Raw genomic sequence first — 18,278 nt, forward strand, 5'->3', positions numbered from 1 at the left:
ATAACCCATCACTTCCGAATCAGTGTTACCCTACAGCTACTTAACTGTTCGGCTACAAATCATTATCAAGATTGTTTTTTGTCTGCTGATCACCCTAAAGACGGACGAGTCCCTCTGCCTCACACTTCACTGATGTGTGCATTTTATGTGTGCCTTATTTATATATCGTCAAGCTTACTGTGGGTTTTATGTGGCTTTGTATAGCATTGTATCTCGTTCCTATGTTTGTACAATCCCACACCAGGGCCTTAATTGAGATGGAAATATGAGGGTTCTCTAAAACGAGGAGCGGTCTATGTAGTTAAGGGCGTTGCTTAAGCACGTTAGTTACATTTCTGTAAGTCCCATAGTGGCCACCCCCCCTGGATTTTAGGGCCAGATGTAGGTACAAAAAAATTAGCGACTCGCAATTTGCGAGCATGTGCGACTTGCAAATTGCGTGTCGCTAATAGGAATGCAGGTACAATGTCCGTGTACAATTTGCGACTCGCACCCGGAGTCGCAACACAGATAGCGAGTCCGCTGTCTGCGAGGTCGCTGTTTGCGACCGCGCAAAAAACGGACTCGCAATTTGCAAGTGGGTGTCGCAAATTGCGAGTTCCATGTAAATTGATTGCAGGTGCTGCAGAACACTCAAGAAACCACTCCAGAACACTCTGGAAACACTTCCTGGCACATGATGATGACTTCACAGCCAGGAAGTTTACTAATACACCTGGGAGGAGGGAGGACCACACCCATTTTAAACTGCTGAACAGCCAACAGGAGGAACAGCAGCTACAATGGCAGAAACACCAAGAAAAAGAAAACTGAAATTTTCTGAGAAGGAGCTGGAGGTGCTGACAGAAAAATGCTGTCAGCACTATGATGATCTCTTTGGAAAGGCAGCCCTCAATGTGCCAGACTCAACCAAAAAACAACTCTGGATGGAAATTCAAGAAAAAGTGAACTCCCTGGGGGTCAGCCACAGGAGTGTGGATGAGATCAAAAAAAGGTGGTATGACCTCCGCTCCCGGACCAAGGAGAGGGTGGCAGAAAGGCTCCGGGAGATGAGAGGCACAGGAGGGGGACCATCATCCGTACCACCACCCACACCCCTGGAGGAAAGGGTGGAGGAGACCCTGGAGCAGGAGGCAGTGACAGGATTTGGAGATCTGGACACCTCTGAGCCCATTACATCAACCGGTGAGTACCATGTGATATGCCTGTACCCCCATCAATGCCATACCCCCACCCACCATGTACACAGGGGCATGCACAACCAAGATAGCTCCATTTAAGGGTAGCAAACACCAGAATGATGCATTATGGGCAATGTAGTCAAGTAGGCAGTAAATAGGCAAATGTTTATTAGGAAGTGCGCAACAGATAGTAGACACTGACAGTCTGTTCCCCATGTCCCACAGGGCTCCCACAAGACACCACCACAAGCCACAGCAGCCAGCCCCATGAGGAAAGCACAGGAGCTGCCACCACTCCCACCTGCACCACCAACACCATCCCCTTGATGTCAACACCTGCTGCAACAGTGGTTCTGCGCCAGCAACAGCCAGGAGTGCCACAGTAGAGCTCACAGGGCATCCACCGCTGCGCAGGCGACGCAGGTTCAGGAGAGCAGGGCTGCAGGCTGAGTCCGGCCGTCCATTGACCACCATCACCGAGGCACAGCTGCTCCGTGGTCAGCGCCTGCAGAACAATATGTTAGGGAGAATTAGTGGGGTTCTGCACTGCTTTGTGAGGAGCAATGAGGCCAGCATGCAGCAGCTCCATTCCCAATTGGACGTCATTGGCACAAACACTGGGGACCTAGCCCTGTCCATGCGGGAACTGGTGGCAGGACTACTGTCACAGAGCGAGGGTGGGCGGCGCAGGGACCGTCAGCTGCTCCAGAGGCTGGACAGGATGGCCACATCAATTGGCAGACTGGCAGTCAACACCACTGGCCTGTCGAGAAGGACAGTTGGCCTCCAAGTTGAAATGGGCCACTTTGCAGGGGATGTGGCTAGAGGCCTGGGCCGGATCACACATGTGATCGATTTAATGTAGGCACGGCATCTGTCCAGGGGCACAGGGGACACCACCCAGGACAGCGAAGAGGGCTCCACAGTGAGCAGTGTCTCTGCCAGTGACACTAGGGTGCTCCGGAGTGGGAGTACCAGGCAGAGCACTGCAGAACAACCTGGGACCAGCCAGGCTGGCAGAGGCCGCCGTAGGACATAGACTGAACCCTGTCCCTGATGTTGGGGCACATGACAGCAATGTGCCCCATGCATGGTTTGCTTTTTGATGTACATGAACAGTTAGTCATTGTAAATAATTCAATTTCTACACATATTAAATATTTTTTTTGTTCCACTTAACAAATGGAGTTTTTGGTCAATAGGTGAGTATGTTTGAAGTTGACACGTACCTTCCAAAGTATTGGGTTGCAATGTGTTCCCGTCTCAGTCTGCCTTGATTTGCTATACTCCGATCCCCATGATGGCGATGTGGTTGCTCCTGCTCTTCATCCTCTGAATCTGGGTCTGCAGGGGTGAGAGGTAGCCCACGTCGGGTGGCAATATTGTGCAGGATGGCGCATGCGACAACAATTTTGAATGCTGAAATGGGGGTATACTGGAGGGCACCTCCACTGCGGTGGAGGCATCTGAACCTTGCTTTCAGCAATCCGAAGGTGCGTTCTATTATGTTCCTGGTCCTCTTATGTGCACTGTTGTATCGCCTCTCGGAATCATTGCTGGGTGTTAAGAACGGAGTCATTATCCATGGGCGTAGTGCATATGCACTGTCACCTGTTGGGCACAAACATTACACTGTTAGAAAGTCCTGGTTGGTGTGCACAGTGACCTGTGTGTATGTCTATGAGGTGTATGCAGCTCTACCTAGGAGGTATCGGTCTCCAAACTCCCCATGTTCCAGGCGTTGGTGTATCCCACTGTGCCTAAAAATGTAGGAGTCATGGGTACTGCCTGGAAATTTTGCGACAATGTCGGTGATGACATAATGGGCGTCACAAACAACCTGAATATTGAGTGAGTGGGTACACTTTCTGTTGCGGAACAGATATTCCAGGTTTGCAGGGGGGCATATTTGAATATGTGTCCCATCTACACACCCTATGACATGGGGAAAGTTGGCAATCCGGTAAAAGTCCAGCTTGGTGCTGTTAATTTCTGCCTCATTCCTGGGTAGGTATATGAAGTGAGACGTGTGTGAGTATGGCATCTAGGAATGCCCTGAGGAACCTTGACAGTGCACTTTGAGATACCCCACCTGCCACAGCAATGACCCCCTGATAGCTCCCTGAGGCCAAGAGGTGCAGTGAGCATAGCACTTGCACATGCGTTGGGATGGCGCAGCCGCGCAGAGTCTGGCGTTCTAGCTGTGGTTTTAGTAATTCAATTAATTCTAGTATGGCTGCGCTGCTAAGGCGGTATTTGTCATAGATCTCTTCCTCAGTTTGCTGAAAAAGAGTCTGCCTTGTTCTGTAAATCTTCTCCTGTCTGTGGCCCCTCCTCCTCCTCTGCTGGGCTGCGTAGACTCTCCTCCTCACTGCTATCAGGTATATCTCCGCCATCTTGAGTAACTCAGATGCCTTCTGGGTCTCCTTTTATACTTTGGTAATGGTTACCACCTGCTCTGAGTTAGTGGTAAATGGGAGATGCAAACTGGGCTTTTCGTGACTAGTCGCAATTTGCGAGTTGCAATTGCATATGGTTTGCGACTCGCTAATTGCGACTTCCTATTTGCGGGTCGCAAAATGGGGTTGCAATTTTTGCGAGTCGCTAACGGCTCGCATCGCTTTTTGCGAGTCAGAAATGGGATTTTTGCATCCCATTTCCGATTTTGCACAGTCGCAAATAGCGATTCGGGCCATTTGCGACTCGCAAAACTTTGCTACATCTGGCCCTTAGTTCCTTTCTGAGATTTCCGTGATTGCATTCAGATATATAACACAGCAACTGAGATGCATCTAAAACCATCCAGGACTATTGTCATTGGTTGTTAGCTATTTAAGATAAATGGCTAACAGCAAAAATGTGTTGAAAATATTTCAATTCCGAAATTTGTTGAGACTTAAACATCTCTGCTTTTTACAGGGTCACATAAACATCACAATGGGGTTTCACACTGGTAATGCACCTACGGCCACTCACATCAATCTAGAAATTAATACTGTTAAGAACTCTTCGGTATAGCTAAGACAGAGCATAACAAAATCCTTCTTCATTTACTTTTGGAATTCTAGTTTTTGTTGCCAGAGAATTTGCAGTGTTCTTTACAACAGAAAGTCGAAAGCACTCAAGTTTTCTTCGCCCAGAGTTCACCCTAATTTAGATACTTTAAATATCTGGGTGCAAATGCGTACTGTTAATGCGTAGCGTTTGGAATCCCAGTTCATATTTTGAAATGTGGGTAGAACAATTGCTTCCATTCACGTTTCCTGCTGTTTTGCACTAAATTGCCACTGTCACCAATGGGCAGGGTCGCTCTAGCAATGATGCTAGTACTACCACGGTTGCTATATTTTTCTGCAGTCCTATTTGTGATTTTGCAAGGAACATTTTTCAGTGAATATGTGGGAATTACAGGCAAAATTGGTCTGGGGAAATGATAGACGTAGGATGGTGCCGATGAAGACATATTGGTTTGTAAAAGGTGGTCATCTGGGAAACAACTCACAACTACTTTGTGGGGGCACTGCAATGGTTGGCATTACTGCTCTGTGGCTGTCTTGTGTATTTTTGGAGGGAATTGTTAGCCAGTCCGCAACTCTGATGGTGGGGTGGTGAAAGTGGTATTCTATTGTAATTAGCATGGCAGATTTTGATTAGGATGGTAAATGGCAACATTTTGATTTTCTGTTGCAGATAGAGGAAGAAGGTAAATGGATGTGCTTTAGTTAAATACAGGGTCACTGGAATTATGTGGCAGGAAAGGACCACATTTTGAGGCAGTGTTGACCAACGTATTTAGCAAGAAAAGTCAATTTAGCCACTTACAACGTCAATAGCTCTAAGTCTCGCAAATGCGAGACCTATTGTATTGCCTGTGCTTGTTCTGAAGGCTGCTGGCGTCCATGTTTGCGTTTTGTTTATTTTACTTTTATGGCGCTCCTTATCTTTTTCCCATTACTTTCCTCCTACTCCTTCCAAATTTAGTTTGTCCAGTGCACTCTCTGAGCAAAGGCCTACTCTGACTGTATTGTTGTTCATTCTAGGGGAGGGAGAAAAAAAAATCAGCAGCCTGGATCTTATAGCTAGGGGCTTGTGGCACAGCAGTGTCATGGCAGAGAGACGTCTGTAACACATACACAAGATAAATCTTCTCCAAATGCACGTATGCATGAATACTGCCAAATCAACTCCTACATTCGCAATATCTCTACTGTCATTTTCTAGGGCATCTCACAGCATCACCTTAGTAACTCCAAATGTTCTCCAGGTCTGCCTTAGGTGGCATGTGTTTTGATCCGTAAGCACCTGTCCGTGTCTCACTGGGACCACGGCCACAGTGCTGCTCTTTGGTGGGCGCTCTCATGTTTCACAGAATATGGCCATGTGCGTATGCCATACGTGTAGGTAGCATGGGTCGTCTGGCTCTTGTAGCTTGTGAAAGGGAGGTCGTGGTGACAGTAGCGTAGCCAGGGTGCCATGGGTCTTAGTGCAAGGAAGGAAATGGGCCCCTGGCCCCTGTGAGTTATAAATGCAGCAATAAATCAGGCTTTAGTGGGCCCATGAGACACTGCACCTGCTGTACCCATGGAAACTACACACCCGCGTGATGATGCGTCTGGTAGGCATTTGACTCGCATGCTGCTGGCTTCCACAAGGCTCAGTGAACTTGCACCTGACGCTGGTTTGTAGCAGCAGATGGCAATCCACTGATGTTGCCAGGCCCGCGGTTATCTAATGTACGCCTGCACTGAGTAATTGCTTTTTTAACTGTGGCTTCTTCCCCATGCCCCTCCTCTCCCTGTGAGCGTGCATCGGGGCTTAGATTCCTCTGCACTGTCTGGGGTGGGTTTGTGCATCTGCAGGATGTGCGTGGCGAGGAGTCATCCTCATTGGCTGGGCGCGGCTAGCGTGACTACGACAGAACAGCGGAAGATTCATTTTATCTGGTCGGATCAATGTCGACATACCCAGAGCAGCGCTAACCACCCTCCCGCTGTTGAAAGGGTCTGATTTCTAAGGGAAGATTACATGCTCTGGCGCACTCTGTCGTGTCGAGTCGGGCCTGAGTATATGCCTTTCTTCCCTGGGCCGTTCCATTTTGTAGGTTTTTGATATATGCTTTCTGCTGCCCTTAGGCCCTTTCAAGGGTAGCATTGTCCTGTAATGCGCGCTCACATTCCTCGGTGCACTGCTTTAAACAGGCAGGTACTGGGGAACCAGTCAGGACCTGCACTTACATTTGAGAGCGAGAGTACCTGCGCTTCTCAGCACGGCTTCAATGAGACTATTGACATTTCTCAGGTGCGAGGAGGTACTCTGGATCCGGGCCTGCCGCTGGTGCAGCAGGTGCAGTGACATCGGGGATCAGATCCCTCCGGGGCCCACTGAACTCTGAGAAAAATGCTGTATTTTACTACCCCAACATCAAAGGGGCCATTTTATTTGCTTGCAACAGGGACCAAGTATTTTATAAATGAACAAGGGTCCCTTAGATAAAAGGATATAGATTTAAATACCACACAGAATCACAATGAAGTCCATGGGAAGCATGCAATAAATCAGTATATTCATTTATTTTAACAGGTCTTGGTTATAATATAGTCAGTGACTACTTATGTGAATCTCAGGCATAATTTTTATGTCCTGATGATGAGCCTAACAATCAAATAAGGGATGGAAACGTCGTCGACGTTTAGTACTTGGACTTTGTACAATAATATGTTTTGTCATGAGCAAGAGCACTTTAAAATTGTGACTATAACTGTGCTGTCACATGGGGTATGCTTGAACAATTATGATTTATGTTTCCAAGACGTTTTTGTTTTTCCACCACACTGTTTTCTTACTTTAATTTGGAATAAAATACTGATTTATTGCTCGTTTTCCATAGACTTCATTGTGATTCTGTGTGGTATTTAAATCTAAGTCCTTTTATCTAAGGGCCCTTGTTCCTTTGTAAGATACTTGACTCTGGTCCCTTAGGACCTGTGCCCCTTGGGTGGTTTAAACCTGCAACAGGGACTAGGACATTTTTGCTACGTCACTGCTCTGGATAATGAGTACCAACAAACCTAAATTTCCATTTGCAGCGCTGTCTGAGTGTTAAAAAAACAAACAAATACATATCTACATAAGTAAATAAATACATTGGTAGCAGGAAAGCTATTTTGAGACATAGGAGAGTTTGGGAATATTTCTTTTTATAGTGATAGTTACACACTGAGCGCTGTGGGAATACGACCTTGAACCACTCAATTTTCTCCCATTTCTTTTCCTCCTTAAGCCTCATGTGGGATGACTTGGTTTCTGTGATTAATTTGTGTAAATGTTACATGCAGGGGGCCTAAAATGTTTCTTAGGAACTCACAGCTAACTCTGCTAAATAGTGGGCTGCTAAATACCAAAGCTGCAGAGGATTTATTTCACCACACACCACCACTTTTCACCTCATCATGTTTCTATCTCTCTCGTGCAGGTTTCTTTTATTCCTTCTTTCTCACTTAGTCACTTGTTTCCAGTCCTTTCTCTTATTCCTCTCACTTTGCTGCCTTTCTCTCGCTTGCTCTGGGTCAAAGACTGATTGTGAAGAATAAGTACTAGTCTCCAAAAATGAGAGTTGGTGCCCACCAACTGCCACCCTGGCGGAAATTAAGCACTTTTAAGCTTATTTGTGGGTTACCCAGATAGACACCCTTCACTGGGATTTTGGTGGGGAATGGGGGAGATCTTCAGCTGCTGTTGCTTGAATGAGTGTCTGGTCTAGAAAATGGATGTGTATCCCTTCCCTGAGTTTGCAACTGTACTGTTGTCTATATCCCTAATGTTGATTTTTATTGTTATAGGTAAACACAGATCATGCATGTGCGCCATGACGCAGGCCTGTCTTACAGATTGTGGCCTTGTTGAGCCAAGAGGGGCGTCCAAAGCAGCACGGGCGCAGTGGTGACAGCATACCATGTAGTGACCATTAGGAGTGAACAGGTAATTTATTTTACCTGTATCACTTCAGCGAGGCCTCCAGGCTTACTCACCTTTTTAAAGTATTGCTGCTGCGTGCTTAACTCACCCTTTGCCTACATCAGTTAGATGTACAATGTTGCGCACACAGGAATAATGCCTCTGTGCTTGATGTATGTGTTCCTGCAAAGGGTTCATCAGAGGCACTAGCAGTGCTAGTGCATACATGGTTTATGCATGTACTGGGTGAATGTACACTAGAGAGGAATACATTACATTACATGAGATGTAGTGCTGTGCAGTGTGCACAGTGAAAGCATGTACTGGGTGTATGTGTTCTTACAAGAAGTACAATGCCTGAAGGATGAGGGGTTGTGCAATGCGCACATGGTGAACATGTACTAGCAGTGGGTATGTTTGCATGCAGCACACCATGGCGCAACACCAAAATGATATAGTACTGAGCAGTGCACACAGAGTGATTTTGTGTGCTGACAAATGTATATGGGCATGGGTGGCACAATACAGGCAGATGACAGGACTGAACAGTAGTGTGCTGTGTATGTACAGTGAGTGCGAGTATGCTTGTAATGGTACATTATATGGAGGGCACCAGGCCTGCATGATAAAGACATAAGAAATAGAGGAATTTCACCAGACAAATGTGTGTATTGCTCCATTCCTGTGAGCTTGGACACACTGGATAAGGGAGCTAGAGTCTTCCCCTGTGCACTTTGAAGGGTGCTCTTTGATTCAGTGAGATTACAAGGAAAAGGTCTGGACAGCTCAGGAAGGAGTTGGGGCTGATAAGCGAATCATAAAGAAGTAGGGCTGGGAACGTGGAATTAACCCTTCAATGCACATATCACTGTGGCTGACATCCAGGTGTGAACTCTGGTCTCTTCCATGGCCTGTGTTGTAGGACTATCATATTCAGAGTCTCTCCTGCTGTGACAGAAAGCCTTTCGAGTGAGGAAGAGGTAGATAAAGTGTACACTTCAAAAGCAGCAGAATCCCAACATAAAACCTCAAAGAACCAGACCCTCTTCACATTGTATGTCTGGAAAGGTACAATAAGAAGGGAAGAATAAGACCGCAAAAAATTGTCGTCTGCCAAGCAACCAGTTGGATTGTGTGAGGAGTGGAATCTCTGCAAGACTTCTACCTGTGACTAGGACTAGGGGCCAAGGCCTGCCAATCTACCTACTGGCTAAGGGGTCATCACCCAGGGAAACAGAGACCACCTTCTCTGGGTCACCAGCGCCTGCCTGCTTTCCAAGACCAGGATGCTTTGTTAGAAAGAGGAGTGCACTGGAGGGAGCTAAGTCCAGTGAGGACCCCGGTCAAGAGCACTTTGCGAGGTGTGAGGGGATGCTACTGCACTGACCTGTCATTGCCAGTGTGAAGAATCAGTATGGCGACTCTCCCTGTATGCCATGAGAGAGTCATCATGAAGATAGCCATGAGCTGTATGTTGTGTGGGCAGAGTGAAACTCATGCTGTTAGGGAAACTACTTTTCCAACCCTTCTCAGAGTGACACAGAAAACACAAACACCAGGCAAAGCTCTGGAACAGATGAAATGTTTGTTGAGATACCAAGGTTTATTGGCAGGCGAAGGCAGAAGGAAGATACATATCCCCGTGTTACGTCTTATAAGCAAGCATCTTCTGCCCTGAGTCATTTAAGTCAGGCAGTTATATATATTAAAAAGTGCTGTCACTGCAAAACCCCAAAAGGGGACATAGTCCAAACATGGGCAAGCATATACAAAATAGAAATGCTGCAAATACACAAACTTCAAGACCACAGAGTAAAATTAGACATAATACAGTGTGGACAAAAACAAGTGAACAGACAACAGGTGGACTGATTGCAGGCAGAAAGGAGCTGTGACCTTGCTTGTAGATTGGACTGACTTGATGAACTTATTATGTAAGACAGAGATAAAATTAACATGGCATGGAGAGGTTTTTTTGCGCAGGTGGCGTACATGTCAGAGAGTTCAGCAGGGAAATCTTAGGGCAGTGCTAAAATAGTAATGTGGACTAGGGGAACCATTCTGTGAATAGAAGGAAAGCACACAAGCAAGGAGCTTGGTCAGGGACAAGAATAAATAGCTTTGTGGGATTCAGATTATGCGCAAGAGAATTGTAACTTAAGTATATCATCTATGTGGTACATACATATGGATGTATATGTAATTTTTCCTCAACATGTACCACATTGTTGTGACAACCCTGTGAGAAAATGTACATAAACTTAATCATACACCATAGCTGCTAGGCATCTGTTTATCTTTATAATGTTGCCATGTGCTTGACAAACCTCCTGAACTTTGATGATTGACCTTGTATTCACAGCCTTGGGCTGCAATCTGCTTATCGCTGTAATTTACTTGTTCTAACCGTAGTTCTGAGAATGTTTGTGCTTAATCAGTAACTGCCAGAACAGGTTCGTACAGGTCGTTGCCACCTCCTGCCAGCTGCATCTGTACTTTCTCCCACCACATGTGTATCCCTGAAATATTCTGAAGGCCGTAGAGGACCTTGAATACGCTATGGGTGGAGTTGTCCTCTGACTAAGCAGTTTTGTGTGTATATAAGGTTGGGTGCCCCAGAGTGAAGGGACAGCCTCCGTAGGATAGTCACTTGACTGTCCTGGGACTCTGTATTAGCTCGAGCTATAATCCAGGTAATAAACTTCTCTTTATTCCTCCAGTTGGTGACTCCGCTTGATATGTGGACTCTCTGCTAAACGGACCCTGAGGACTAGGGTGTCCCTCCACCGCTGGGAAGGAGACCCCGGATGGGGATTCTATCTTTCCTGGTTCCTCAGTTGGTGCCTGAACAGGGACCCGAGTCAGGCATCCAGGGGACCGACCAGGTGACGGAGGACTCACGATTGGATTTCCAAGGGAGGCGCCCCACACCAGATTCTGAGCTTCGTTCTCTGTCGTGGACCTGCGGATCTCCACTGTGTGTCTTCCAGCTGGCTCGACTTCTCCTGGCGCTGTCTGAATTCGGGTCTCTGTTTTCTGTGAACTACTGGAGTCCCCAACTGTCGGACTATAACAGAAGTGTCAGGTAAGGACGGGAGTTGAAAGATTCCTGTCTAAAAATAGGTCTGTGAGTATTGTACCATTTCTATCGCTCTTTGCAAAGATCGATGTCAGTGGTAAGACTGACCTCAGTTGTCATTTAAGTATATAGGAAGCAAAGGGCATATTTGCCACTCACTTGGTGTCTTCAAACCACTGGTGTAAGATTTTTTTTTTTTTTAAATACTGGAAGAATGCCAGCGTTCAGTTATTTTAGGAAATTGTGTTGTTGTCTTTGCAGTACGGACTCCCACCTGGAGGAAACATGCCCCGCTCCTCCGGCCGGGACTCCGAATCATGATATATATGTTAAATATGGCATAGGTCCAATTATCTGGTCTGATATATGGAGAAAAAGAACCAAAGGTAGTTCTGGTTTACAATGGCCTATTTGCGGGACATTTGATAAAGATAAATTAGACTATTTACAGGAACGTTTGTTTGTGACAAAAAGTAGACCAGGGATGTTTGATTCACTACGGACTTGGCAGAAAGAAGCAGACCAAAGACGTAGGAAGGCAGAGAAAGAATTACAGAGACATAAAACCAGGACGGTGACTGAAAAGGTATATGACTCTGACGTAGCTGAACATCAACAGAAAATCTTAGAACATGACCGAAGGCTTCACTTACAAACTGATAAGTGTTACCCTTCCAGGACAGTAGTGGATAAGCCACAAGAGGAAGACCCCCTTTTAAACGATATGTTAGATAAACCCCCGTTATATACTCCACCAATATATCCTACACTACATCCTCAACCTGCACCAGGTGACCCTATTGTGCCACCCCCGGTTGGATCTCAGGCGAGTGCTCCGCCAACCACCACCACCCCTCCTGTCACCAGACCTATAGAGGATACACCCCACCCGACTGTACACACCCCTCGACTGGCCCCCGTTTGGCCCACCCCTGACTCCTGTTTAGACACCACACATACCCCCCGTCCCATGACCCCGCGAAAGCGCACCCTCCGCGGACACTTGTTCTCTAATTCACAAGAGGAAGATGTCATTGAAGAAATGACACGGAGGTGGATGACTAATTGGAATGACTATGGGGTCAGGGACTTTGTCCACACTATGAAACAATGGGATAGTTTAGTTCAGTTACATGCAGCTACCCTTATGTGCAACATTATAATACAAGAATATGAGGATGATGGTTCCTCAGCTCCCGCGGGACTGGTGGACCTCCGAAAATACGCCTCTACTGGACTGCCGTTTGGTTCTGGTCTACATGATTATGTTGTTACTCTTCTCGTATATAGGGACCGCCTGTGGACATGTAGCCCTTCTATAAGGGCATCCATGTTTCCCATGAGAGAGGTTCTGCCGGTTTGGCGAGAGCCGGTGATGGATAACGCTGGCCAAGTTATTACCGCAGGGCATTTTCAACAAGTGTGGGTACACACCCCATGGAAAAGATATGAAACATATACCCTAAAAGCTGCCTTACCTGACCCCCGTAAGAATCCTGCAGGATATTATAAAGAACTGCAACAAATTCTTGAATCCTGTACTATGACGTTGTCCGATATTGACATGTTAATTGCAGCAGTAGTCCCGCAGGAAGTATGGTCAAAAGTACGGAGGCACGACCATGCTGAACTAGGGGGCACGTGGGACCAATTGCAAGCAGCAGAAAGGGACAGGGTTGTGGGAGCGAAACCAGACCCACTTATATTGGCTCTCCCACCGCGTATTTTGGATTAAATGAAGACCATACTTGCACCACACAGGATAAATTGGGATAAATTGGCCGCCTGTAAACAGAAAAAGGACGAGGGTGTTTCAGACTTTTATACAAGGTTTGAGGGTGTCTTTTCTGATTACAGCGGCCAAGACATGACTACTGAAGGGGGGATAAGACTCTTTGTTGACAAATTCGTGGACAATGTATTACCAGACAGAAAGGGAAAATTTAAATTGTGTGAAAGTACGTGGCCAGTCTCTACTGCCACTGGAATACTGACAATGGCCCAATATTATGAGAACAGGGAGATAGTAGAACAAGAAAAGAACGAGAAAAAAACGAAGGAGTTGAAAACAAAGGTGTTATTTCAGCAGGCCTACCCTCAGCCCCGTCAACAGCAGTCCAGATCAAGGTCACAAGGACCTCCCAATGACAGAAGGCAGTCACAACGCCCTTCCCGTTCTTCCCTCTCCTACAATCAGTGCGCCTATTGCAAGCAGGAGGGCCACTGGAAGAATGACTGCCCCAATAAGGACAACTCCACAGGCCGCCCCATGCCCCCACCGCAACAGGACAACAGACCACGCAGTAGGTCTGGTCCTGCAGACAGACCCCGCCAGCGGGCCCCTTCACGGTCCCACAGTACCCCCCGCCCGAATTATTTTGATGCTTCATCCCAGCGTCAATATTTTAATGACGACTATGATGCGTATGAAGGTCAGGGGTCCTCCTTTGACTGGGACAGCCTTCGACAGAGGGGGGTGGGACCAGTTTCTATTCCTGTTAGACAGAATGGCCCTCACGTTGAGGTACAATTAGACGGTACTTCACATGATTTTTTGGTAGATACTGGGGCCACCAAAAGTTCTGTTAAAGAGGAAGAGGTCCAAGGCAATATTAACGTCTCTATGGGTTTTTCTGGTGTTCCGGTGGCTAACCCCGTCTCCCAGCCGCTGCATGTTGCTATAGGTCCTTACACCATTAGCTCCCCTCTCATTCTTACTTCGGCCTGTAGTGAGAATTTATTGGGTTTGGACCTATTAAAGAAATTGTACGGCACCATTTATTGCTCTCCGGATTGAGTTCATGTCACTTTAGGTCCAAATATTTCCCCGTCACAATTTTTGTCAAAACCACTTCCACCCGAACTTCGAGATTTGCCAGACATTTTATGGGCCACACATAAGGACGATGTTGGATGTCTGGACATACCACCGTATGTCATACGCTTGAAAGCCAATGCCAAATTGCCTCGTCTTCCCCAATACAAATTATCCCAACACATTGAACAACAACTCAAAAATATTGTGACCCAGTTGATTGATTTGGGTGTCATTGAAGAAACGCGTGGTAATGATTGTAACAGTCCTGTCCATCCTGTTCAGAAAAAATTATCTGATGGCACCGCGACTCCAGGACTCCGATTTGTTATTGATTTACGGGCGGTCAATAAGATTGTAATACCCCAGTTCCCTGTTGTTCCTGACATTACGACATTATTAACAATGATACCTGCCTCCGCTACCTGGTTCTCTGTTATCGATCTTAAGAATGCATTCTTTAGCATTCCCATTCATCCAGATAGCAGACACATCTTTGGGTTTTCACTGGGTGGTCGCAGTTTCCGGTTCTGTCGCGCTCCACAAGGCTATACTGAATCACCTAGCATTTTTAGCCAGGCCCCCAAGGGTCAATTAGATACCCTTGTTTTTCCTTGCTCCTCGACGCTGGTTCAATATGTGGATGACCTTTTAATAGCATCCACTTCAGAACAAAATTGTAAAACAGATACTGTAGCCTTATTGAAACATATTGCACACCATCACCATAAGGTCTCCCTCTCCAAATTGCAATATTGTAGACAGGAGGTTATATACCTAGGACACCTCCTGTCTAAGGAGGGACGTACGTTGACGGCTGAGAGAATACAAGCTATACGAGACATACTGGTTCCGAGGACACAGAGAGAGGTTAGGGCCTTTATAGGTATTACCTCCTTCTGTCGTCAATGGATTCCTAATTATTCTCTTTTGATAAAACCGTTTTTGCATCTCACCCACAAAGATTGTCCTGAAACAATTGAATGGAATGACGATTTTCAGTTTGGTTTTGATGAATTGAAAAATACACTGTGCACAGCACCTGTACTGGGTACGCCTGATTATCGTAAAGATTTTCAGTTATATGTGAGCGAGAGAAATGGATGTTCACTATCAGTGTTAACCCAAGAGCATGGCAGCAAACAGCGCCCCTTTGCTTATTTTTCGGCTCTACTGGATCCAGTGGCCCGTGCACTCCCGAGTTGTCTACAGGCAGTAGCCGCTGCAGCGGTCGCAGTGCGCCAGTCGGATGGGGTAATCATGGATTCACCCCTCACCCTGTTGGTCCCACACACTGTTGACGCACTATTAAACAAAATAAAAACACAGCATCTTACTAATGCACGATTAACTACTTATGAACTGACACTTTTAGCTAGTCATATAACATTAAAAAGGTGCAACACGCTCAATCCTGCCACTTTATTGCCAATTACTGAAAAAACTGAAGATTCTTATGATGACATACATGACTGCATTCTCCGGACGGAGGATGAAACAAAAGGGAGAGTGGACTTACAGGACACTCCACTGAAAGACCCTGATGGCATATTATACGTAGATGGCTCATGCATCAAGCTACCCAATGGCACTACCTCTGCAGCCTATGCAGTTACAACAGCTACCACTGTAGTTGAAACAGCTAGAATGCCACATAACTCTGCTCAGGCCGCACAATTAATAGCTCTAACACGAGCCTGTGAGTTAAGTAAAGGACTTAATGTGAATGTTTACACGGACAGCCAGTATGCATTTGGCATAGCACACAATTTTGGTCGCTTGTGGGCAGAATGAGGATTCCTCACCTCACATGGGACACGTATTCAACATGGGACCCTTATAACTAACTTACTTTCTGCCCTGGCATTGCCCAAAACAATGGCTATCATGAAGTGTAGTGCACACAAAAAGGTGACAGATGAAACTGGACGGGGCAATGCCCTAACCGATCAGACAGCAAAAGATACAGCGTATGCAAAGACAGGACACATGTTTGTGGTAGATAGTACAGAGAAGGTTTGTCCCCATGAAATATTTGGGAACACGGTAGAGAGTGTCAGGAAGATAAAGGATGAGGCAACTGAACAGGAGAGAAAGGAATGGGAAGAAGGGAAGGCCAAGTTAGATGAAAATACGCTGTGCTGGACAGATCTGTCACAGAGGGGAAGATGTATGTTACCCAATGCATTTGTTCTGCCAGTAGTGACTATGGCCCATGGTCCTGCACACGTTAGTGCGAAAAGCATCTGTAATTTGCTTGATCCGGTTTGGTCTAAAAAAAATATCAGAAGAGTAGCTGACCAACTGGTTCAATCCTGCATGATTTGTTTACAACATAACATAGGGAAGGGTGCCTCAGTCCCCGCTGGGCATTTTTCATCACCAACGTATCCCTTTGAAGTACTACAAATGGATTATATTGAGATGGAAAGGTGTAACAACTTGAAATATGTCCTAGTTGTGGTCTGTATGTTTAGTAAGTGGGTAGAAGCTTACCCTACTAAAGATAATACTGCCCTTACTACCGCAAAGGTACTTCTGAAGGAGTTCTTTCCACGGTTTGGGGTCCCAAGGTGTGTCTGGTCAGATAATGGGAGTCATTTTGTAGGGCAGGTGATGAAAAGGGTGTGTGAAGGGTTGGGCCTCCGCCAGAAGTTTCATGCAGCTAACCACCCCCAGTCAGCAGGACTAGTTGAAAAATATAATGGCACACTTAAATTGAAGATGTCAAAGATATGCGCAGAACGCGGTATACAGTGGCCGAACGCGTTGCCCATGGCTTTAATGTCTGTCAGGATGACGCCTCACTCTAGATCAGGGTTGTCACCCCATGAGATAGTGATGGGAAGGCCAGCAAATGTCTGGGGGGTCCCTCGACCTCACAAGTACTCAGAACTAGAACATCCTGTTTTGATGGACTATTTAAATGAACTCACTAATTCTTTGCGTTCTATTCACTAACAGGTGCGTGAAGCACTCTCATCTGTATCCACTGATCCAGGTCACAAGATACTACCTGGCGACTGGGTTCTCACAAAGAATTTCCAGCTGAAAAAGAGTCTCGAACCTCGATGGAAAGGTCCGTGACAGGTCCTTCTTGCTACTCGAACAGCAGTTAAAGTCGAGGGAGCTAAGAATTGGATACATGCATCCCACTGTAAGAAAGTACCCTTACTCGTACCCTCTGATGAAATAAAAAGTGGTGACCACCCGATGACTGAGGACCTTTTCAGCAACACTACGCGGAGTGATAAAAAACAGAACGACAGTGTGCTGCAGGAGGTTCCCTCAGATTTAGGTCACACTGAACAATTGTTTCCTGACCATACCATACCACAGTCCACAAGATACGATTTCCGCCCACGAAAATAAGAAAATGAACAATGAACTGATTGCTTGTCCCCTGTACTAAGTCTGACGATAGCTGCAGGGCCGTGATTTTGTCTGTCGGGGTGGACCAGAGTGTGTCAATAGGACTGCTGGTATCACCCCACAGTGAAGCAACCACCAGTCACGGGCAGCACTTAGGTCGGACTGAACTGCTAGTGGGACAAGCAATAAAGAGAAATGGGTGTTATACAAGAAGACAAGAGGAAAAAGAAGAAAATAAGTAATTTAAAAAGACTATTAGGCCCACGTATCGCTTGTCTCACCATAACAATACTATTTTTGGTACTTCTGTCCTGCATTGGGTGGGTAATACATGATTCTGATTCAGAGGTCTCACCAACTACGCCACCGCCTTCAGAACACAGCCATGTTTCCTTACCACCCCATGAGGAAGGACGACGTAAGGAATATGAAAACAATACCTTCATATCTATGTTACATCAACATCAGCTGGCTGTAAATAGAACAAATTGTTGGATATGTGGCTTGCTACCGAGTTCCGTGCAAAGAAGGTTGCCATATATTTCATTCCCCTTTTTTTTTATGGCTCCTGCAGTGCCTGGTATGAACTATCAGCCATTTGGGCTACCTCAATGGATGCTACTAATTCCGGACTATTGGTCACCCACCTATACCGGTTATGCTGGCCCACTGGAACAAGAGTTTATGGAACAAAGGAAGAAAAGTCAGAATATGCTGACCGTCGAAATAGGTCTACTGACATATATTTTTTAACCTTTAATACCACACCCCGGATTGGCCGAAGATTTTTGGTAACACAGGTCAAGGCTCCACTTTGTTTTCAGAAAAGTGGTAATAGAAGTCTAGGTGCCAGTAACTGTAATGCTACAGTAATATT

Source organism: Pleurodeles waltl, chromosome 3_1 (assembly GCF_031143425.1).
Source record: "Pleurodeles waltl isolate 20211129_DDA chromosome 3_1, aPleWal1.hap1.20221129, whole genome shotgun sequence".
Lineage (NCBI taxonomy): Eukaryota > Metazoa > Chordata > Amphibia > Caudata > Salamandridae > Pleurodeles > Pleurodeles waltl.